General features: G+C 44.4%; 1 long non-coding RNA gene across 2 annotated transcripts in view; it reads right to left on the bottom strand.

Annotated features, from left to right (window-relative positions):
• LOC143782264 (uncharacterized) overlaps positions 1–21,336 on the bottom strand; it is a 59,302-nt gene extending 37,966 nt beyond the window's left edge. For both annotated transcript variants that reach the window (XR_013216912.1, XR_013216911.1), the window contains exons 1-3: positions 21,268–21,336; positions 12,455–12,715; positions 8,070–8,225 (exon numbers count right to left, since the gene is read on the bottom strand). This is a non-coding gene — a long non-coding RNA (uncharacterized LOC143782264). The remainder of the gene's footprint in view (positions 1–8,069; positions 8,226–12,454; positions 12,716–21,267) is intronic.
• Positions 21,337–23,324: the final 1,988 nt, after the last annotated feature.

Genomic DNA, 23,324 nt, shown 5'->3' on the forward strand with positions numbered 1-23,324 from the left:
GATAGAATTCCCTTTTCCATCTATAGGGGTATTTAGTCCTCCGGCTGTGTCGAGGTGTCTAGGACGTGTTAGGTACATCCCACGGCTACTTCTAGTTGCGGTGTCAGTTCAGGGATTGCGGTCAGTACAGGTTCCACCTACTCCAGAGAACGTCTCATGCGGCTCCAGGGTCACCGGATCATAACCAGGATCTCTACACATCCATACCTCATAAAGTGGCGCTACATGCACTAAAATTTCATCTACAGAAATATAGCAATTTTTCACAAAAACTTCAGGACTGTATCTGTGATGTTGTAATTTTCCTAATTTCTAACAACTATTTTTGTTTTAATGACATCTTCTACAGACAAACTAACGGCGTGTCTATGGGGACAAAATATTCCCCGTCTCTCGCCATCCTCGTTATGAGCTGGTGGGAAGAACTATATATCTATACTTTGTACAAAAAGAACAATTTTCTTATTTAATATTTGCTGCTAAAATATCTAATATAATTAGTCATTAATAATTGTAGGCATAATTGTTCATTTCTTTGGAATTTTTGTTCAGTCAGAATTTTTTATCCATGAATATTTTATTCTTTACAGATTTCATTGTGTAAATCTTTTTAAATTGTATAACTATTTGTAATATTTTTGTTTTGTTGTTGTGCAATGTCTTATAAATGTATGTTGTTCAAATAGATTATCATGTTATCATGTTGGCAACCTTTCACACTTGTTTATTTCACGCCCACTTCTCAAACTAGTTACTTCAATCACTTATCTTACCAGTGTGTTCACCAGTCTAGGATTATTTAAGTGGGATACATGGGTCATTTGGAATGTCATGATTAAGGAAGCTTAGTCTCCAGAAAAACTTGAGATTCTTACCCATATGGTTTGTGCTGAAGTTTGTATCCTCGATGTTTAAGTTTGTGAACAAAGAAAATTTTTTTTCACGGGTTCGGTGAAGCTAGACATTTTCTTCTCTTAGATTCTACCCACCAGTCCGGGGCCTCCCATCTTCTTACGATCACGTCCTCTTCTTGTCTTCACGCCGCAGCTTCGGCGCTGGTGTACTTTGTCTGCCCTGTTGAGGGCAGAGCAAAGTACTGTAGTGCGCAGGCACCGGGAAAGGTCAGAGAGGCCCGGCACCTGCGCACTGCAGTACTTTGCTCTGCCCTCAACAGGGCACTATGCGTTTCGACAGACGTCTTAATCATGGCGTATGAGTGAACACTGAATAGTTCTTATTGTTCCCCATGCAGGTAACCACAGCTGATTTCAATCAGGTTAATAATCCCAGGAGTAAACATTATAGTAGCTGCACAGATACGCAATTATAATGGAGGCAAAATCACAAAAAACAAGTGCAAATATTCCTTCACACATTGTAAAAAAAAAAATGAAAAAATTCAATAAAAACAGTTAAATAAAAATCATGATGGAAAAGGCACTATGGGAGAGGAGGTAGTGCCTCTATTGATCTACCTGAGCAGTTATATCTATTCACACTAATCTTTTTCTCTGCAGAAAATTGGTTGAATTGTTGTTGATAACTGTTAAAGTTGTATAAGTTAGTAACACTGAATCCCTTCGAGCTTTAGCAGCTACTAAGATAAAGACTTAGCCTAGTCAATTGCTCACGCAAAATAATGGAGTTGAAATTTGTCTCTTATAATGTCAGAGGTTTAAATAATCCAAGAAAACGACACACCCTTTGGAAGGAACTGATTGACTCCAGAGTAAATATCGCATGCATTCAGGGATCAAAATTCCTGGACGGGAATCACTCGTATTTCTCTCATCATAAATTCCAACACATATTCGAGGCATGTAACACGAAAAAGAAAGCGGGAGTGATAACGATAATAGGGAGTTCGACCCCCTTTGAAGCCCTGGGAGAATACAGGGACAAGGGAGGCCGATACCATATTTTGATTTGTAAATTAAATGAACAGGAGTGTACACTGGTAAATATATATGCCCCAAACCAAAGGCAAATCCCATTTTTGAACAACGAAATGAAAAAGGTTGCCGAGGTCAAAAGAGGGAGCCTGTTTTTGATAGGTGACTTCAATATCACCCCGGATAACAAAATAGACTCTTCCTCGAAGGTTAGACCTAATACGGACAACCTAAATTCGTGGCTGGACAAAAATGAATTATTTGATTCCTTTAGATGCATCAACTCAACAGCCAAAGAATACTCACACTTCTCAGAGGTACACCAAACTGCCTCATGAATTGATCTGATTATATCAAACATATTTTCCCTAACTAAGTGCAGAGAGATTTCAATTGGTGACAGAACTATTTTTGATCACGCCCCAGTCTTTGGAAAAATTGTAATTGGTCCCCCCTTACTAAATGCTAGACTTTGGAGATGCGGTGCCAGAATTTTACATAATCCAACAAATAGACAAATTATCCATAAAGCTATTGACAATTACTTTAAGGACAATAAGTCAACCATGACAAATCCCTGTACTAACTGGTGTGCCCATAAGACTGTAGTCAGAGGAGTAATAATGGGCATTGCCTCTAGAGAAAAAAAAGAGTCCATGCATGCGCGGTCGGAAATGCTGGACACGACGCACCAAAAACGTTACATGCAACGTTTTTTTGTGCCGACGGTCCGACGCAACCATCGCACGACGGTTGCGACGTGTGCAAATGCGTCGCAAATGTTAGTCTATGGAGAAAAAACGCATCCTGCAAGCAATTTTGCAGGATGCGTTATTTCTCCAAAACGACGCATTGCGATGTGCGTCGTACGACGCTAGTGTGAAAGAGGTCTTACTAACATCTCCACTCCATTAATATGCAGAACGACATAGGTTAAATACATGTTACCTACTTGCTCATGTTAATTTGTTTACTTATAGATATAGCACCTAGGTGTTTCTTTTTATATGTTTACACTACTTATGCTGTCAACAAATTGACTGTTTGTTATTGTCATACTTTCCCTTCCCTTCCCCCATCTTATCCTATCCACCTTTTAACTATCCTGTTCTAGTTGAAAATTCAATAAATCTTTTGAAAAGGAAAAGGCACTATGGGATGACCCTTAGTATTAATATTGTAGGATCAAGTCCTGTCTGTGGTTCAGACCATTCGGTATTCTCGTTCCAAGTATGAAGATCCAGAAGGACTCTGTTTAACAATTTTCTTCTGTGATCTCCACCCCTGTTTGGTTTGTACACTTTTTCTATACAGCAAAAAATCAGTAGTACCGCCCTTGTGGATATTCAGAAAATGCCTGGAGACTGCAGATGAAGAAAGCGCTGCAGAATTGTCAGCATCAAACAGGTGACACCTAATCCTTGTTTTTAGGGAACAGGTTGTACAGCCTACATATTGTAGTTTGCATAAAGTGCACTCTATTAAGTATACCACGTATGTGTCATTGCAATTTATGAAATCTTTTATGTGATATTCCCTAAGGTTGGATCATGATTGATATTTTTGTTTTTTTTTCCCCCAGCTTTAACCATAGATTGCATATTAGTGATGAGCAAATATACTCGTTACTTGAGATTTCCTGAGCATGATCGGGTGTCCTCCAAGTATTTTTAGTGCTCGGAAATTTAGTTTTTATTGCCGCAGCTGAATGATTTACATCTGTTAGCCAGCATAAGTACATGTGGGGATTCCCTAGAAACCAGGCAACCCCCACATGTACTTATGCTGGCTAACAGATGTAAATCATTCAGCTGCGGCAATAAAAACTAAATTTCCGAGCACTAAAAAATACTCGGAGGACACCCGAGCGTGCTCGGGAAATCTCGAGTAACGAGTATACTCGCTCATCACTATTGCTTCTTGCTAAATTAACTTGGTGATAGTATGGTTCCCAAAATAGGGTCCCTTTTGCTACATAACGTACAATACAGACCAAAAGTTTGGACACACCTTCTCATTTAAAGATTTTTCTGTATTTTCATGACTATGAAAATTGTACATTCACACTGAAGGCATCAAAACTATGAATTTACACATGTGGAATTATATACTTAACAAAAAAGTGTGAAACAACTGAAAATATGTCTTATATTCTAGGTTCTTCAATGTAGCCACCTTTTGCTTTGATGACTGCTTTGCACACTCTAGGCATTCTCTTGATGAGATTCAAGAGGTAGTCACCGGAAATAGTTTTCACTTCACAGGTGTGCCCTGTCAGGTTTAATAAGTGGGATTTCTTGCCTTATAAATGGCGTTGGGACCATTAGTTGTGTTGTGAAGAAGTCTGGTGGATACACAGCTGATAGTCCTACTGAATAGACTGTTAGAATTTGTATTATGGCAAGAAAAAAGCCGCTAAGTAAAGAAAAACGAGTGGCCATCATTACTTTAGGAAATGAAGGTCAGTCAGTATGAAAAATTGGGAAAACTTTGAAAGTGTCCCCAAGTGCAGTGGCAAAAGCCATCAAGTGCTACAAAGAAACTGGCTCACATGAGTACTGCCCCAGGAAAGGAAGACCAAGAGTCACCTCTGCTTCTGAGGATAAGTTTATCCGAATCACCAGCCTCAGAAATTGCAGGTTAGCAGCAGCTTAGATTAGAAACCAGGTCAATGCCACACAGAGTTCTAGCAGCAGACACATCTCTGCAACAACTGTTAAGAGAAGACTTTGTGCAGCAGGCCTTCATGGTAAAATAGCTGCTAGGAGACCACTGCTAAGGACAGGCAACAAGCAGAAAAGACTTGTTTGGGCTAAAGAACACAAGGAATGAACATTAGACCAGTGGAAATCTGCTTTGGTCTGATGAGTCCAAATTTGAGATCTTTGCTTCTAACCACCGTGTTTTTGTGCGACTCAGAAAAGGTGAATGGATGGACTCTACATGCCTGGTTCCCACCGTGAAGCATGGAGGAGGAGGTGTGATGGTGTGGGGGTGCTTTGCTGGTGACACTGTTTGGGATTTATTCAAAATTGAAGGCATACTGAACCAGCATGGTTACCATAGCATCTTGCAGCGGCATGATATTCCATCCGGTTTGCGTTTAGTTGGACCATCATTTATTTTTCAACAGGACAATGACCCCAAACACACCTCCAGGCTGTGTAAGGGCTATTTGACCAAGAAGGAGAGTGATGGGGTGCTATGCCAGATGACCTGTCCTCCACAGTCACCAGACCTGAACCCAATCGAGATGGTTTGGGGTGAGCTGGACCGCAGAGTGAAGGCAAAAGGGCCAACAAGTGCTAAGCATCTAGGGAACTCCTTCAAGATTGTTGGAAGACCATTCCCGGTGACTACCTCTTGAAGCTCATCAAGAGAATGCCAAGAGTGTACAAAGCAGTCATCAAAGCAAAAGGTGTCTACTTTGAATAACCTAGAATATAAGACATAATTTCAGTTGTTTCACACTTTTTTTTGCTAAGTATATAATTCCACGTGTTAATTCATAGTTTTGATGCCTTCAGTGTGAATGTACAATTTTCATAGTTATGAAAATACAGAAAAATCTTTAAATGAGAAGGTGTGTCCAAACTTTTGTTCTGTACTGTATTAATAATCACCTGTGTGAATTTAACATCTTGATTTAATATGGAAAAATATTTTTTTAACTAAATCTCCAAATTGTGGGCTATAATCAGTTGAAAAAGTGATACACATTGATGTATTTTTGGTCCTATTTTTACTGCTGGTTTCAATAAGAGTTTTTTGATCAATGCCAATAATTCTAGCTCTAGCTTTTTTTTTTTTTTTAAAGTCCAATCCGGATATCCCCTATCTCGCACAGAATCGGAACACAGCTGCTGAGGAGGCGGAGAAATGAATTTCTCCATCTCCTCCATTGCCGGGGTCAGTGTATATCGCACATCATTCGGATGATATCCGAGTGATGTGCGGTGTCTCACTGGCACACATAGGCTTATATGGGTGCCAGTTAGCGGAGATTCAGCCAAGTGTTGGTGACAATCGCAGTATGCTGCGATTTGACTCGCATGTTGAAAACGGCCGAGAAAAAAAAAAAACGCTGATGTGAGCTGCCGCATAGATGAATACTGGTCCGTATTTTTCGCTAATGTGACCCCGGCCTTATTCTCCATATGGTATGTTGAACTTGATATGTGGAGAATGACAAGAACTAGCTGCCAAAGTACTGTTACTAGCTGTGGGTTTCATATAAGGAGCAATCTGCACTCTTGACTTATCCCCATTGGGCAGCAATTTGAGATCTAAAAAATGTATATTGTTCCCATCCAAAAATAAGTACATTTGAGATTGAAATTATTTGAATTCAAATAATCAACAAAATTTATAGCCTCAGATTGTGTTCCCTTCCATAGAAACAAGAGATCATCTATAAATCTACCAAACCATATTATATTAGTTTTTTATGGGTTATCATCATTATAATGATATAATTCCTCCCATCTCGCCATAACCAAATTTGCTAGACTGGGAGAAAATTTTGCTGCCATGCTTACACCAGTCCTTTGTAGGACAAACTGATTATCAAAATTCAAATAATGTTTTAATAAAAAATTAGAAGTAGATAATAAAAAATGTTTTGTAACCTTATCATATGAACTAAAACTGTCTGGATAGTATGACACACTAGACATAACTATGTCATGGGGTATTGAGGGATACAGTCCCACCACATCACATGATAATAAGCTGTATTCTTTATTTCATTTAAATGTGTCAAAAATCTCCGCAACAAATTTAGTATCTTTAATATAACTTGGTGTATCCATGATGGTTGCAAATGATGATCAACCTAGGAGCTGTTAGAATCTGTTTTGTTTTTAAACATTCGCCATCTTGTTGTGGTTTTCTGGCTGCTGGTCTTTTTCCCCTGGTGCTGGGTTGCCTTAGGTCAGGTGATTGTATCACCCTTTATTACCCAGCACCTGTGTCCCATTCCTTGCTGGACAACAGTGTTAATCCGCTAGAGTTCTGGATAGGTGCTTTGATAGCTTTCTGTGTTTGATATTATGCAGTTCTGGGATCTCTGGTTCCGCTATCTTTAGTTTCTGTTTTCTGTTGGTTTCTGCAGCCGTCTCTGTGTTTTCTATTAGGAGGTGACCTGTTTTTATACCCAGTCCTTAGATCTTTCAGGGACCTCCTTCCCCCTATCTATAGGTCTTCGCTGAGATTAACCTAGGATCGTCGGTGGGTCTATTCGCAAGGAATAGGTCGCCCACTCCATTGTAGGGTATCAGCCTAGTCTCAGTGCAGGGTCAGTTTTCCCCCTTCTATCCTAGTTCTGTGTTGCAGTTCCGTAACAGGAACCAGTTTTCTCCCCCAAGGCTCCTATACTCGCAACTATAGGTCTGAGTGGGGGTGGAAAAATGTTCTTATGAACCTTGGGGAGAGCATTGTTAATGGGAACTACAGGGTGCTCAACATATAAATATTCTGCTAATTTTTTGTTTATGGCCCCCGTGTATAAACCCTCCTGTATTAATTTATACAGTAGTTGATTAAATTCCTGTGTAGGGTTAATCCTAAATTCTATATATGTATGTATTCTCCAAATCTTCCAATATCAATTTCCTATATAGACCCACATTAAGCAGTACAATTGTGCCCCCCTTGTTAACTTGGCGAACAAGGACATCCTGGTTATTTATAATTTCTAATAAGGCTTTTCTCTCTCCACTTGTAATAATATTCTACATTCTGGACCCCATATGTCCTCCCATTCTGGACCCCACGTGTCTTCCCATTTTGCCTCATGTGTCTCTATACTGCCCCATGTCTCTTGATATTGGCCCATAGCCATCCATAATAGTATAATGCAGCCCCATAGCAGTATAATGCACCTCCATAGTTTAATGCAGCCCAATAGTAGTATAATGCACCCCCATAGTGGTATAATGCACTCCATAGTGGTATAATGCACTCCATAGTGGTATAATGCACCCTCATAGTGGTATAATGCACTCCATAGTAGTATAATGCACCTCATAATGTAATGCAGCCACATAGTGGTATAATGCACCGCATGATGTAATGCAGCCACATAGTGGTATAATGCACCTCATAGTATAATGCACCCCCATAGTAGTATAATGCAGTCCCTTGCTGTGGCTTAACAAAAAAAAAGTTTCTCCTTACCTGGCTGAGGTCCAGTGGTGTCCTCCACTCTATACATTTGAGGTTCGTACCGTCGTATGACAGTGATGTCATACGTCAGCGACTTGCCTGCTGACATCAACTGCGGGCCTGTGATTGGCTGGTGACTGTTAACTGTTGCCATGAGGAAGGAATCTCCTGCAAGACACAAGATTTTAACTGCCTGTGCATCTGAGGACGCATGATCAGTTGAGCTGGCAAAATCCTGGCGCAGGGGCACACTGATCAGAGGAGAGGGTGCCAGCTGCGGGCCCCCTCTGCTCGCCGGGCCCCATCCGCCAGTAAGGGCAGTAATGCTTTCATAGCAGCCCTGTGCCCTGGAGTACAAGCATCTCATAAACTCACAACTGCAAACGCAGATTAAACAAGAAACACAAGATGGACCCAGGTATCATTTTAACTTCTTTCTGCCATCAGACGTACTATTCCGTCCATGTGACCTTGGCCCTAATTCCGATGGACGAAATAGATCGTCACATGCGATCAGCCGCGCTCACGGGGGGGGGGGGGGGGCGCGACTGATCGCAGCCGGGTGTCAGCTGATTATCATAGCTAACACCCGATACTAAGTGCCAGGAGTGGTCACGGACCGCTCCCGGAACTTTAACCTCCAAAAGACTGCGATCAAACAAGATGGCAGCGCTCTGGTGGCATAGAGAAGCATCGCGCAGGGAGGGGGCTCCCTGCGTGCTTCCCTCCCGCAATGTGATCTGAGGTTCTCCCTACCTGCAGACCCCCAGATCCAAGATGGCCACGGGGTCCTGCAGGGAGGTGGCTTCTCAGTGCCTGCTGAGAGCAGGACCTGAGAAGCCTCCTTCACTGCCTGTCAGATCTCTGATCTGACATAGTGCTGTGCCAAGTGTCAGATTAGCGATCTGACTTTATACTGTGATGTCCCACCCTGGGACAATGTAAAAAAGTAGAAAAAGAAATGTTATACTGTGCAAAAATATATTTTTTTAAATTCCTCAATAAAGAAAAAATACATATTGATCCTATAAATAAATTTCTTTATGTAAATAAAAAAACAATAAAAGTACACATATTTAGTATTGCAGCATCCATCACGACCCGACCTATAAAACTGTCCCACTAGTGAACCCCATAAAAAACAAGGCAAAAAAAAATGCTTTATTATTAGACCACCGAACAAACAGTGGAATAACAAGTGATCAAAAAGACAGATATAAGGGGGTGTGGCCTAGGCAGCTATGGTGTAGGAAGTGCTGTCTGTGAGCTCTGAGGAGGCATCCTCACAAATCGACAATCATCGCTGCCAGAAATCATTTTTTTCTATATTTACATGCAATATATCTCCTCCACACATCAAGAGTATTTTGATACCAAAATTATCATTTTTGGAGCAGCTTGGAGAACTTTGCCTGGACCGCATGGCTGAGGCCTACCAACTGGCCTACTAAGAGGCTCCCCCACCAGCTCTTTTATAAACTTTTCTTGCTGGTGGCAGGAGGACTCCTGACCCTCCGCAGACCCTGACCTCCAATCAAGAATAAAGGGTAGTCACCCGTGGAGGACCCTCTGAAATACCGGATATCCTACTTATACAGGCGTTCCACCCCTTCACATACTTCCCTGGTTTCCCTGGCTGTCTGGAGTTGGACCAGATCCTCCTATGCTGACTAAAGGTGCCATAACTCCCCGAAGCCCTGCACGGCCAGAGCAGTCTCGCCGGCAATGAAAGGGAGGACTCAGAGCAGCGCATCGGACCCTCTGCAGAGAAAACAAGACCGGAAAGGTAGGAAGTCCCGGAAGCACTCAAACATTAACCCCTAGTGTGACTGTGACCGAGTGCTACACGCCGACGAGGGTAACGGCCTTTACATAATAACACGGCCACAACCTTAGTTATCAGCCCCAATTAGGCACCATACTCCAGCATATAGACACCAATGTCCAATATAAATAAAGCTGGCACTTTCAATATACTATGAACAACAAATGGTCACCCAAAGGGTAACAGCAACAAAGAGATCCAGAATTATATTAATTAAGGCTTTTATTGGAAAACTTAATAAAATTGCCCAAGCACCCTAACATAAGGTGGAGGCTATGTGCAGTATATCACTTTGAAACATCAATCGCATGGTAGTAGTTTCATAACAGCATATCAACTGAGTACACCTTTAGCTGCCTAAGCATGCCCAAATTATAACAACAGTAACAATGTACATAATCAGTTCATATAATCATATCTACCTGCAGACAGCACAGCGTTCCACCTCACCCCAACGCACGTTTCGCACCAGGCTTCTTCCGGGGGTTTGACTGGGGTGGGTAAGTGCGGGGTTTTTATCTTGGCGATCCGCCAATGCTAGATAATCGGCAAGAACATGTGACCGAAAATAGATTGGAGAGGTTACCTGGTCTTTTCGGCGCTTGCACCGCTGCCTGCTTCCTGAGATGAAGGTCACTTCCGGACCTGCACTCGCTGGAACGCTTGCTGGTACGCAAACCATCCAGGTATGAGCGCATCCGGAACTGAACAGGGCAGGGAGCTGGCGCATGTGCACGACCACAGGAACACTCAACTCCACCGCAAATGAAAGATAGGAACAGGGATCCACCATTAAGGAGCCGTGCAGTGGGCAAAGTGACAGCGGGAAGGGGACAGGGATAGTGTTACCTAATGGGAAGGATTCCGTGTGCCGAAATGAGGACATTTTAATAAAAAAAACTCCTTCATGCCAAATACATTATATAAGTGGTAAAAGTGATATGGTACCTGTCTTAAAGACCATAACAGTATACCCATACATTACTCTCCATGTGCGTATATTAGTGTATCTTCATTATACTTAAAGTGCAGCATCTTGAGTGAACATAAATACTAATTATTATTAAAGTGACATAGTGCCTATATTGTGAAAGAGACTCATAAAATTATGTATTATTCCTTTATATGATAAATCATTATCAGTAAGGAATGTGCGCATTTTAAAATACAGTGCCTATTGTACCACACTAGGTCTCGAACCAGTAAAAACACATACAAGTACCCACTAAAGTGCCAATAGTGAACATAAAATACATGTGTGTGTCATAATTTATTATAATATTAGAAGGATATCATATCAAAATACCCCGTCCGGGGTTAGTACAAATAAAAAATTGATGCCCAAATACATCCTTACTCTATGTACCTATCCATACCAGCCTCCCATCCACTGTATCTATACCAGCCCAACAATAATTGCACCTCCCCCCTCCCATCAAATCACCCGGCAGACTATCCCCACTAAGAGAACAGAGAGGCAAACAAAAAGAGTCCCAAACTATTTCAATTATAATGCTATACATAAATGGTGAACCATCCTTGAATTATTAAAGCAGTTCATTCGTTGTTATTGAAAGGGTAATTTGTTCAACCCAGTGGTATACTGGTCATGTTGTAAGTTTCCATCTTCTTAGTTCCTCTTCAATATCCAATGTAATTATCTCAAGATCACCCGACTCCAGGGATACCCCTTCTAAGATTTAAACACGATAGCACTAAGGGCAACCTCTCATATGTCACATACTCCTAAAAGCTAATAAAAAACCAGGTTAAAATCATATGTTAATAATATAATACAATATGAAAACAAAAAAAAAAAACCAACCCAATCCCATAAAAGGATATCTCGCAAAGATTTCAGGGAATTATATCTGAAATGTACCCATGCTCATAGGAATGAGGCGAATCCTAGCGTTTCATTAAGACCTTGTGGGGTCAAAGCCCCCAGCCTGTAGATCCACCTACTCTCTAATTGGGCCAAGGTCCTGCGTATGTCTCCTCCTCGTATATCAATACTGATTTGGTCAATGCCCTTAATTTTCAAACCACCAGGCTGCCCTTCATGATACTTTTTAAAATGCCTGGGCAGTGTTTTTAAGGTGGTTTCGTCCTCCACCGACCTCGCTTTACTGATGTCTCTAGCATGTTCCCTTGTTCTGATCTTGAGTTCCCTGGTGGTTAACCCTATATATATTTTCCCACACGGGCATTGGGCATGGTAAATTACCCCTCGGGAATTGCAGCTCAGGTGTTTCCTAATGCTATATGTTCTTGATCCATCAAAATTACAGAACTCTGTAGATCTGGTATGGTTGAGACATCCCTTACACATACCGCAGGGAAAGAACCCTTTGCGATCTCCACCTACCGGTCTAGCGGGTCCTGACTTGGAGGCCACGTAATGACTTAGTACTAAAGTATACTTAAGGTTCGAAGAGCGTTTTGCCACAAAGGAGGGGGTTGAGGGTAACACATGTTTCAGGATGGGATCTACCATTAGTACTTCCCAGTGTTTCCGAACGATATTAGTAAGCATTTGCCACTGGCAGTTATATGTTGAAATGAACCTCACCTGTTTATCCTCCCTGTTTTGTCTCATTCCTCTGTCTGTACAACAGTTCATTCCGGGTAGTTCGCTTGGCCCTCATATACCCTCTCTTGATAAATCGGGAACTTTATCCTCTTGCTTCAAATCTACGCGTGAGGTCCTCAGCCTGATTCTCGAATAGAGTATCCTCTACATATTCTCCTTAATCGGAGGAACTGTCCGATTGGAATTCCTCTGATGGTCGGATCTGAGGTGGGAGGAATCGGCTTGTAGGAAAGATGCACACTATGGGATCAACCAAACATAATAAATTTTATTGCACAAATCACTACACAAAGAGGCAGTAAAGGAGACAAACCATTAAAAACTGAATGGACCAACCCACATCCCCCAGGACATGATGATACACAAAACAGACCAAAATGGCAATGCATATATTATATACAGTGTTGTAAAGGGCTTCAAACCAAGTAGCAGATTCAGAAAGTATCAATGAAAATACTAAGTACCCCGTGCTACCAGCTGACCATACCCCTTATCACTAGAAGTCCCGGGAATTTCAAGATCCCCCCTGAAGTCCTGAGAGAGGGTCAAATGACCCTCAGTCCATATTGACACCTTAATTAGCATCCTGTTATTTGTAAATGTGCTCTTGCCTGAGGAATCCGCAGGGGGGATTATCTAAGATAAGAGTGTGTAAACAGAAGTATGCAAGCTATTCCTGAGGGTACCGTCACACAGTGCCATTTTCATCGCTACGACGGCACGATTCGTGACGTTGCAGCGTCGTATAAGTATCGCTCCAGCGTCGTATACTGCGGTCACACATTGCAATACACGGCGCTGGAGCGATAATTTCATGACGTATTTGCGATGTAGAAGCCGTTGGTTACTGTGCGCACATTGTATACAACCTGTGTCACACAATGCAATCATGCCACCACAGCGGGACACTAGACGACGAAAGAAAGTTTCAAACGATCTGCTATGACGTACGATTCTCAGCGGGGATCCGGATCGCAGTAGCGTGTCAGACACAGCGATATCGTAAATGCATCGCTGGAACGTCACGAATCGTGCCGTCGTAGCGATCAAAATTGCACTGTGTGACGGTACCCTGAGTGTGGGGGTTGCTTGTGAGATTTGTGAGCTGCTCCTGAGTGTCTGCCCACCCCCCAGCTGCATTGCATTAGCAAATTTGCATGCAGCTTTATGTGCTGTGGGGGAGAAACCTATTTTGTTCACAGGAAAAAAAATGGAGAGAAGGCACACCATTGAAGAGGCATTGGAACTGATTCTGAGCAACACAAACCCTTCTGACTCAGATGGAGAAGACATAGTCCTTTAACCGGATTCGGACTCTGAGCTGTCTTCAGGTTAGGCTGGCTTCACACTCCCTTTTTTGCCTGTTCATTTGGATCCTATGTTTTGCAGGGGTTGGTGCAGATAAGGGTCGGTGACTTCCGTGTGCATGGACCACGGAGGAAAGTAAAAAGCCTAAAAATAAAGAATTTCATATTCACCTCAGTCCAGCGCTGACAGTTCCTCTCACTTCCGGTGCCGCTAATTAGGCTTATGAATATTCACTTCACTGAGCCCAAGAGTGAACCAGAAGTGAGAGGAGAAGAGGTGCTGGAGGGAGGTGAGTATGTGGTGACAGCAGACAGCGCTATCTGTGGATTCACGGATAGCAAACGGACATCACCCACGGTGCATGGGGGCCAAAAGGGATCCTGTTCTGCTTGTTTCAAAAACGGACAGAACAGGATGCCAAAAAAGGCAGTGTGAGTTACCTATTTTATTTCCTGACTATCTTTTTTATTTTGAACCAAAACAAAATGCTTATTTAAAATTATTTATCTTGCAGATGAGGAGACTCCGTCTCTACCAAAAAAGAGAGCTCGGTTGGCGAGTGAGCCGACAGAGACCGCAAAAGATGGCACAGTGTGGCATGAAGTACAACTGGGGAAACATCTCCATTTGACCCCAATAGAACCGTACCCTACAGATGGAGAGCCAAGTGCTAAGGCCAGACGAAGTGTCCAGAGTCGCCTTCAGAGCTTCCTCTGTTTTATCAGTCTTGACATGCTTCGTAGCATTGAAGAATGGACTACTCAACATGCACGTCACACGGAGCAGGTGGATTGGTTCATGGGTCTCCCGGAACTAATGGCATTTATTTCAGTCATTATCTTGCGGGGGGTGACCAAGGTTCCTTCACTACGTGACAGCTGGTCAGCAAACCTGGGAAACCCAAGGATCATTGCCACTATGACCCGAAACCGCTTTCAAGACATCATGCAACACCTACGCTTTGATAACATGTTCATGCGCAGTGAGCGAGTGGAGACCGATAAGTTTGCTGCAATCTCCGATGTGTGGAGATCGTTTGTCACCAACTGCATTGCATCCTACAGCCCTGGTCGACACATCACTATTGATGAACAGCTTTTCCCGTCAAAGACTCGCTGCTGTTTTCTGCAATACACTGCAACAAAACCAGACAAGTTTGGCATCAAGTTTTGGGTGGCTTGCGACTTGAAATCAAAGTACATCTGTAATGTCCTCCCATATCTTGGCAAGGACCCCAGTCGTCACAGCGGGGAAAGACTGTCCGAAACTGTAGTGATGAGGCTGATGGAACCATTCATGGACAAGGGCAGAACTGTAACCACGGACAATTTCTTTACATCATTGTCACTTGCACAACGACTGCTTAGCCGGGAAACCACTATCCTCGGCACAGTCAACAAGAGTCACTGGGAAATTCCTCAATCCGCTAGACAGATGGACCGCACTAAATTCACCACTCAGGTGTTTTCAACCACTGGTGCCACACTGACAGTGTATGCACCCAAACGAAAGAAGGCCGTCTACATTCTCAGCAGCATGCACAGCGTGGTTGAGACTGAGGATACCAACAAAAGGAAGCCAAACACGGTAACACAATACAACAACACAAAGTGCGGTGTGGATGTAATGGACCAAATGGTGCGGGAGTACAGCGTGCGTGCAGGAACACGGAGATGGCCAGTCACCATGTTCTACAACATGATTGACATGGCAGCACTCAAAGCTCATGTTCTTTATCAGGCATGCACTGGGGTGCGGGAGAGACGGGTGGACTTCCTGGTTGAGCTTGCAAAAGAGTTAGGTGGCCGTCATGTGACTGAAAAGAAGGCACGCAAGGAGAAACTCCTTTGGCAACTTCCTTCCACACCCAGCCCTGGCAAAAGGGTGAAGTGTCAGGTCAACCATCGATGCACGAACAATTGTGCAACTGAGAGATGTGTTGACTGCTACAAATACACGTGTGGCAAATGTACCAGGGACATACCCAGGCAGTGCCAGGTATGTTCCGACATGTTCAGACAGAATGCTGAGTGAGTGCTGAAATGCTAGTCACACAAGGACATGACACTCACACACACACAGCCCCCCACTGCAGCCTATTGAAAATATGTGTGGAATTGTTTTATTCCTTGTATTTTTTTTAACATTTTTATAACAAAAATAAAAAGCATCCTTTACCCTTTCCAACCTCCCCTCTTCCCACTCCTCCACCAACATCCCTCCCTCTTGTATAATTTGATTATATTGTTTTCTTGTTCACTGTTTTATCGCATTTGTTTGGCCATGCCGCTTATACACTGCTCATCTTGAAAATGTTACTATTTGTTTGATGTTGGTGTGAAATAACCCTTTAGTGAAAAAAAAATCTTATTGGTTTTTAAAAAAAAATAAAAAGCATCGAAACAAATAAGTTGTTCTTTTGTATATTTTTCACACTAAAATTTCAGTCCTCTTGTGCGAATTTTTTTCGCGCCAAATTTGCACAAGAATGAACATGCTGCGATTTTTTTTCGCTAGTGTGATTGAGGCCTAAAGGTACAGTTACACGTTACGATCTCGTTGACGATATCGTTTGAAAACGTCACGTGATCACGTCGTTCATGCGGTCGTTTTCACATCGTTGCGTGTAACGTGAAGATATCGGACGAACACATCGTTGGATCGCTGATCGCAGATTTGAGGTCAGGATCTCAAATCTGACGATCCTCGTCCAATTATGTGTCAGAAGATGTGCAGCATCGTTCAGTGTAACGCTGAGATGAACGATGTCGGTCTAAATTCTCCTATTCCTGCCACTGTGAAAAATCGTTCTGCAAACGTTTGCAATGAGGCTAACGCGGAGCCAAAATTTACATCGTTAACAAGATAGTTGCATGTGACGCCTCTTGGACGATGTGAAACTGATTGCACGAATGATGTGATCACGTGACATTTCTAACTATATCGTCGACGAGATCGTAACATGTAACGGTACCTTTGACCGCTGCGGATCCGCAGCAGTTTCCCCTGAGTTTACAGTACAATGTAAACTTATGGGAAACAAAAAACGCTGTGCACATGCTGCGGAAAAATCAGCACGGAAACGCTGCAGATTACATTCCGCAGCATGTCACTTCTTTTCTGCGGATTTTCACCTGCTCCAATAGGAAACTGCAGATGAAACCGCAGTAAAAAACGCGATAAATCCGCAGTAAAAACCGCAATGGGTTTTCACTGCGGATTTTGGAATTCCGCTGCGGAAAAATCCGCAGTGGAATCCGCAAAGTGTGCACATAGCCTTAAGGTACCGTCACACTAAGCGACGCTGCAGCGATACAGACAACGATGCCGATCGCTGCAGCGTCGCTGTTTGATCGCTGGAGAGCTGTCACACAGACCGCTCTCCAGCGACCAACGATGCCGAGGCCCCCGGGTAACCAGGGTAAACGTCGGGTTGCTAAGCGCAGGGCCGCGCTTAGTAACCCGATGTTTACCCTGGTTACCAGCGTAAAATGTAAAAAAAACAAACAGTACATACTTACATTCGCGTCCCCCGGCGTCCGCTTCCTGCACTGACTGAGCGCCGGCCCTAACAGCAGAGCGGTGACGTCACCGCTGTGCTGTACTTTCACTTTCACTTTACGGCGCTCAGTCAGTGTGGGAAGCGGACGCCGGGGGATGCGAAGGTGAGTATGTACTGTTTGTTTTTTTTACATTTTACACTGGTAACCAGGGTAAACATCGGGTTACTAAGCGCGGCCCTGCGGTTAGTAACCCGATGTTTACCCTGGTTACCAGTGTAAAACATCGCTGGTATCGTTGCTTTTGGTGTCAAACACGACGATACACGCCGGTCTGACGACCAAATAAAGTTCTGAACTTTGTTCAACGACCAGCGATATCACAGCAGGATCCTGATCGCTGCTGCGTGTCAAACTAAACGATATCGCTAGCCAGGACGCTGCAATGTCACGGATCGCTAGCGATATCGTTTAGTGTGACGGTACCTTTAGACACAAATGCTTCTGGTCATTACTCACAGCTGTACCTTGCTCTAAAATTTCTAATTCTCTATTTAAAATATATAAAAAATTATTCATTATTTCAGCGCTTTTTTGCTCAAATAAAACTAAACTAAATACAATATGTATAGTCTTTATATTATCAAATACATTAAACTGAACAGAACTAAGGGTACCGTCACACATTGAAATTTCCATCGCTACGACGTTACGATTCGTGACGTTCTAGCGATATCGTTACGATATCGCTGTGTCTGACACGCTACTGCGATCAGGGATCCTGCTGAGAATCGTACGTTGTAGCAGATCGTTTGGAACTTTCTTTCGTCGCTTGATCACCCGCTGACATCGCTGGATCGTTGTGTGTGACAGCGATCCAGCGATGTCTTCACTTGTAACCAGGGTAAACATCGGGTAACTAAGCGCAGGGCCGCGCTTAGTAACCCGATGTTTACCCTGGTTACAAGCGTAAACGTAAAAAAACAAACCGTACATACTCACCCGTCGGTGTCCTTCAGGTCCCTTGCCGTCTGCTTCCTGCTCTGAGTGCCGGCCGGAAAGTGAGAGCAGAGTGCAGCGGTGCTGCGATCTGCTCTCACTGTACGGCTGCACTCAGAGCAGGAAGCAGACGGCAAGGAACCTGAAGGACACCGACGGGTGAGTATGTACTGTTTGTTTTTTTACGTTTACGCTGGTAACCAGGGTAAACATCGGGTTACTAAGCGCTGCCCTGCGCTTAGTTACCCGATATTTACCCTGGTTACCGGGGACTTCGGCATCGCTCCAGCGCCGTGATTGCAACGTGTGACCGCAGTCTACGACGCTGGAGCGATGATCATACGACGCTGCGACGTCACGGATCGTGCCGTCGCAGCCATGAAAATTTCAATGTGTGACGGTACCCAACTTGAATCTTGAAACTACATGGGTAAACTCGATGGAAAACAGCAAACAACCTCCTGTGGTGCAACAGTTGTGGCCTTAATTACAGAACAAAAGACAGTGAATAGAGATAAGATAAGCTATAGATAAAATCCTTTAGGTCATTTGACCCTTCTCTGGGTTTCAAAGGTAGAAATGTCAAATGACCCGTCTCTGGGACTTCTAGTGTTAAGGCCCCGTCTCACATAGCGAGATCGCTAGCGAGATCGCTGCTGAGTCACAAGTTTTGTGACGCAACAGCGACCTCCATAGCGATCTCGCTATGTGTGACACGTACCAGCGACCCGGCCCCTGCTGCGAGATCGCTGGTCGTGTCGGAATGGCCTGGACCTTTTTTTGGTCGTTGAGGCCCCGCTGACATCGCTGAATCGGTGTGTGTGACACCGATCCAGCGATGTCTTCACTGGTAACCAGGGTAAACATCGGGTTACTAAGCGCAGGGCCGCGCTTAGTAACCCGATGTTTACCCTGGTTACCAGCGTAAATGTAAAAAAAAAAAAAACAGTACATACTCACGATCTGATGTCCGTCAGGTCCCTTGCCGTCTGCTTCCTGCTCTGACTGAGATCCGGCCGTACAGTGAGAGCGCAGCACAGCAGTGACGTCACCGCTGCGCTCTGCTCTCAGTGTACGGCGGCTCAGTCAGAGCAGGAAGCAGACGGCAAGGGACCTGACGGACATCAGATCGTGAGTATGTAGTGTTTGTTTTTTTGGTAACCAGGGTAAACATCGGGTTACTAAGCGCGGCCCTGCGCTTAGTAACCCGATGTTTACCCTGGTTACCCGGGTGCTGCAGGGGGACTTCGGCATCGTTGAAGACAGTTTCAACGATGCCGAAGTCGTTCCCCTGATCGTTGGTCGCTGGGGAGAGCGGTCTGTGTGACAGCTCCCCAGCGACCACACAGCGACTTACCAACGATCACGGCCAGGTCAAATCGCTGGTCGTGATCGTTGGTAAATCGCTTAGTGAGACGGGGCCTTTATGCCACAGATCCAAGTTTTGCCCGGCAATCCCATGCAGCCAAGCAGACATGAAAAAAGTGACAATGATAAGCCACACAAACAGGCTGTAAAACAAGTCTGTATCCCTCCTTAGGGTACCGTCACACATTGAAATTTCCATCGCTACGACGTTACGATTCGTGACGTTCTAGCGATATCGTTACGATATCGCAGTGTCTGACACGCAGCAGCGATCAGGGATCCTGCTGAGAATCGTACGTCGTAGCAGATCGTATGGAACTTTCTTTCGTCGCTTGATCACCCGCTGACATCGCTGGATCGTTGTGTGTGACAGCGATCCAGCGATGTCTTCGCTTGTAACCAGGGTAAACATCGGGTAACTAAGCGCAGGGCCGCGCTTAGTAACCCGATGTTTACCCTGGTTACAAGTGTAAACGTAAAAAAACAAACCGTACATACTCACCCGTCGGTGTCCTTCAGGTCCCTTGCCGTCTGCTTCCTGCTCTGAGTGCCGGCCGGAAAGTGAGAGCAGATCACAGCGGTGCTGCGCTCTGCTCACTGTACGGCTGCACTCAGAGCAGGAAGCAGAAGGCAAGGGACCTGAAGGACACCGACGGGTGAGCATGTACGGTTTGTTTTTTTACGTTTACACTGGTAACCAGGGTAAACATCGGGTTACTAAGCGCGGCCCTGCGCTTAGTTACCCGATGTTTACCCTGGTTACCCGGGGACTTCGGCATCGCTCCAGCGCCGTGATTGCAACGTGTGACCGCAGTCTACGACGCTGGAGCGATATTCATACGATCGCTGCGACGTCACGGATCGTGCCGTCGCAGCGATGAAAATTTCAATGTGTGACGGTACCCTTAAGGTACCTTCACACGAAACGACTCTACAACGAGAACGACAACGATCTGATCGCTGCAGCGTCGCTGTTTACATCGCTGTAGAGATGTCAAACACAGCAGCTCCAGAACGACGCAGGAGCGATCCTGTGACGTAGCGGTGACGCACTTATCGTTCTCAAAGGTCGTTAGCTCCATGTTTAACATTGCTGGCATCGTTGCTTTTGCTGTCAAACACGACGATACACGCTGATCTGACGACCAAATAAAGTTCTGGACTTCTAGCTCCAACCAGCGATATCACAGCAGGATCCAGATCGCTGCTGCGTGTCAAACACAACGAGATCGCTATCCAGGACGCTGCAACGTCACGGATCGTTGTCGTTCTCGTTGTAAAGTCGTTTCGTGTGAAGGTACCTTTAGTCCTAGCACCCCGTATCATACGTCACCAAATGTAAAGGTCAAATCCTGACTTCTGGAGAGCTGATATCCTAATGGTTCAAATATGCGGGTATACTCTCTGGAGGGGTGCCCAAATGGTGGACACACAGGAGTGTGTGCCACTAAGCACAAATGAGGTGCCAAAGGGGATTTCCCAGGGAAAGTCCAAGGGGGATGGAGGCCCCACGCGTATCGACGCTGCTGGAGCATCTTCGTCAGGGGAAGGTTGTGAGGGCGTTATCCCCATTCTGCCCCTTAAATCTTAAACATAATAGAGGTAAGTGAGCATCACCTGTGAGGAAGCAGTGGTGTTTCAACAGGTCTCCGATGTACGGCGCTGGACCGACTTCCGGGCATGCGCATACTACAGACGCCGATGTGCGCCTGCGCACAAGTATAGTGAGGACAGCCGGTAATTTTACACTACGCAAGCGTTAGTATAGTCCGATAACCAATAGCAATGTTACAGAAAATCTCAAGCGTACAGCGCTAGATAAACTTCCGGACCTGCGCCAACTAGGTTTACCAATATGCGCCTGCGCACAGCCATAATGAGACCGGCCGGTGATACTTCGCAAGCGCTACAATAGTAAAGGTGAACGCCGGACGGTCTGCACTGAGTGGAAGTTTATGCGCAAGCGCAGGATCACCATGGAGACAATGCTTGGGTAGTGCACAGTAGACATCATGCTCATGTGCAGTTCCGTGAGCCACCATATGATGCGTTCATATCATAGGCACCCGAACTGTGTACAGGTTCGGAAGCGACTAGATATGAGGTATTCCGATCAAAAATATATATAGAGATGCATATCACTGAGATGCGCTAATCCTACATAGAGGGAAATGACATATCCCCGTTTGAACAGCCAAACAAAGAAATCCCAAGTCAGGGTGTAGTTTGCAGATGTAATGCCAAAGTGGCATATATAGGCAAAAATATAAGGACCACCGGCAATCAAAGAGTAGGCATAAGTACAAAGGACCATCCCTGCGCCCACTTTCAAGAAGCTCATGACATCCTGTAAGAACCTGCACACGTGGCATAAAAGGCTCAAGTACCAGCCAAATAAAGCCCATAAATGGCAAGTGATAAAGGGTATTGCCAGTGCATGATAGACACGCCCCATTGTACATAAGGACGTGCACCGGGTGAGCTAGCAGGACCGGCAACAAACCCCATGGAGGATGTTTAAGAGCTCATTCAGGTTCAATGAAGGCGAAGGAGTTATACAGAGCCCCTAAAGACGTAAGTCGGTAGATATTGGTGTCACACATACCGGAGCTAAGATGGAGAACAGATTCTCCGAAACAGATAAACCTATGTCTGCAAGGCCAAGCAAATACACAACCTTAATTCTGTTAATGAAGACATTTTACTTTATTTTCTATTTGACAGAAAAGAGCACAAGTGTGTACCTAAGGCTGACTAGGAGTGCAAATTAATGCCCATAACAGGCATATGTAAATAATCGCACACAAACCCACCCCTTCACTCGTCAGACCACATAATGGGGTAAAAAAATAAGAAGGAGATCGTGTACCCTGCCCCCCCCCCACAATAAAGGTGGGAGAAGCATATACATAGATCCATAATAGTAATAGGGGCTACGGGGGACGGGGAAAAAGGGGGTAGGGGAAGAGTGGGAAAGGACAGGGAAATTAGGTACAGCTGGTAGCACATTAGGAGCATAACTATAGTTGACCACAGAGAGGGTGGGCATATACATAGAACGTGCTTGATCATGGTTGAGGAATCCACAGGGTCTTCTTATTGATCCCATAAAGCTCCTAACAGAGAAACAATGCCACCATCATATGTACTAAATCTGTGAAGACAAAATGATATACGTGAGCCAACACCAAATACATGCATCAAACTAGAATCAAGGCCTAGATCTGCTTATAAAAGCCAGTAAATAACAGTTCTTCGTTAATGCCCATCAGAGCCTGACTATTCAGGTTGTAAATCCACTTGGACTCCCTCCTAAGTAGATCCAATGTAATGTTACCACCCCTTATATCAGGTTTCACCCCTTCCAATCCCATTACCCTTATGCTCCTTGCGGAGCCTCCATGTTCTTGCAGGAAGTGCCCTGCCACCGACGAGAGCTTCTTACCTCTTACCAGATCTTTCTGGGCTGTGTGTATATTGGAAAGGTGCTGTTGCACCCGACGCCTCAGCTCCTGTGTTGTATATCCCACATACACTTTAGGGCAACCGCATATCAGGGCATATACCAAATTCCTGGTACGACAATTAAAATATGCTGGTGGCTCAATCTTTTCTGGAATATGTGGAAGTGTCAAGCCCTTATCGGAAATCATGTAGCTACAAATAGTGTTGAG

The sequence above is a fragment of the Ranitomeya variabilis genome, chromosome 6 (genome assembly GCF_051348905.1).
Source record: "Ranitomeya variabilis isolate aRanVar5 chromosome 6, aRanVar5.hap1, whole genome shotgun sequence".
In the NCBI taxonomy this organism is placed as follows: domain Eukaryota; kingdom Metazoa; phylum Chordata; class Amphibia; order Anura; family Dendrobatidae; genus Ranitomeya; species Ranitomeya variabilis.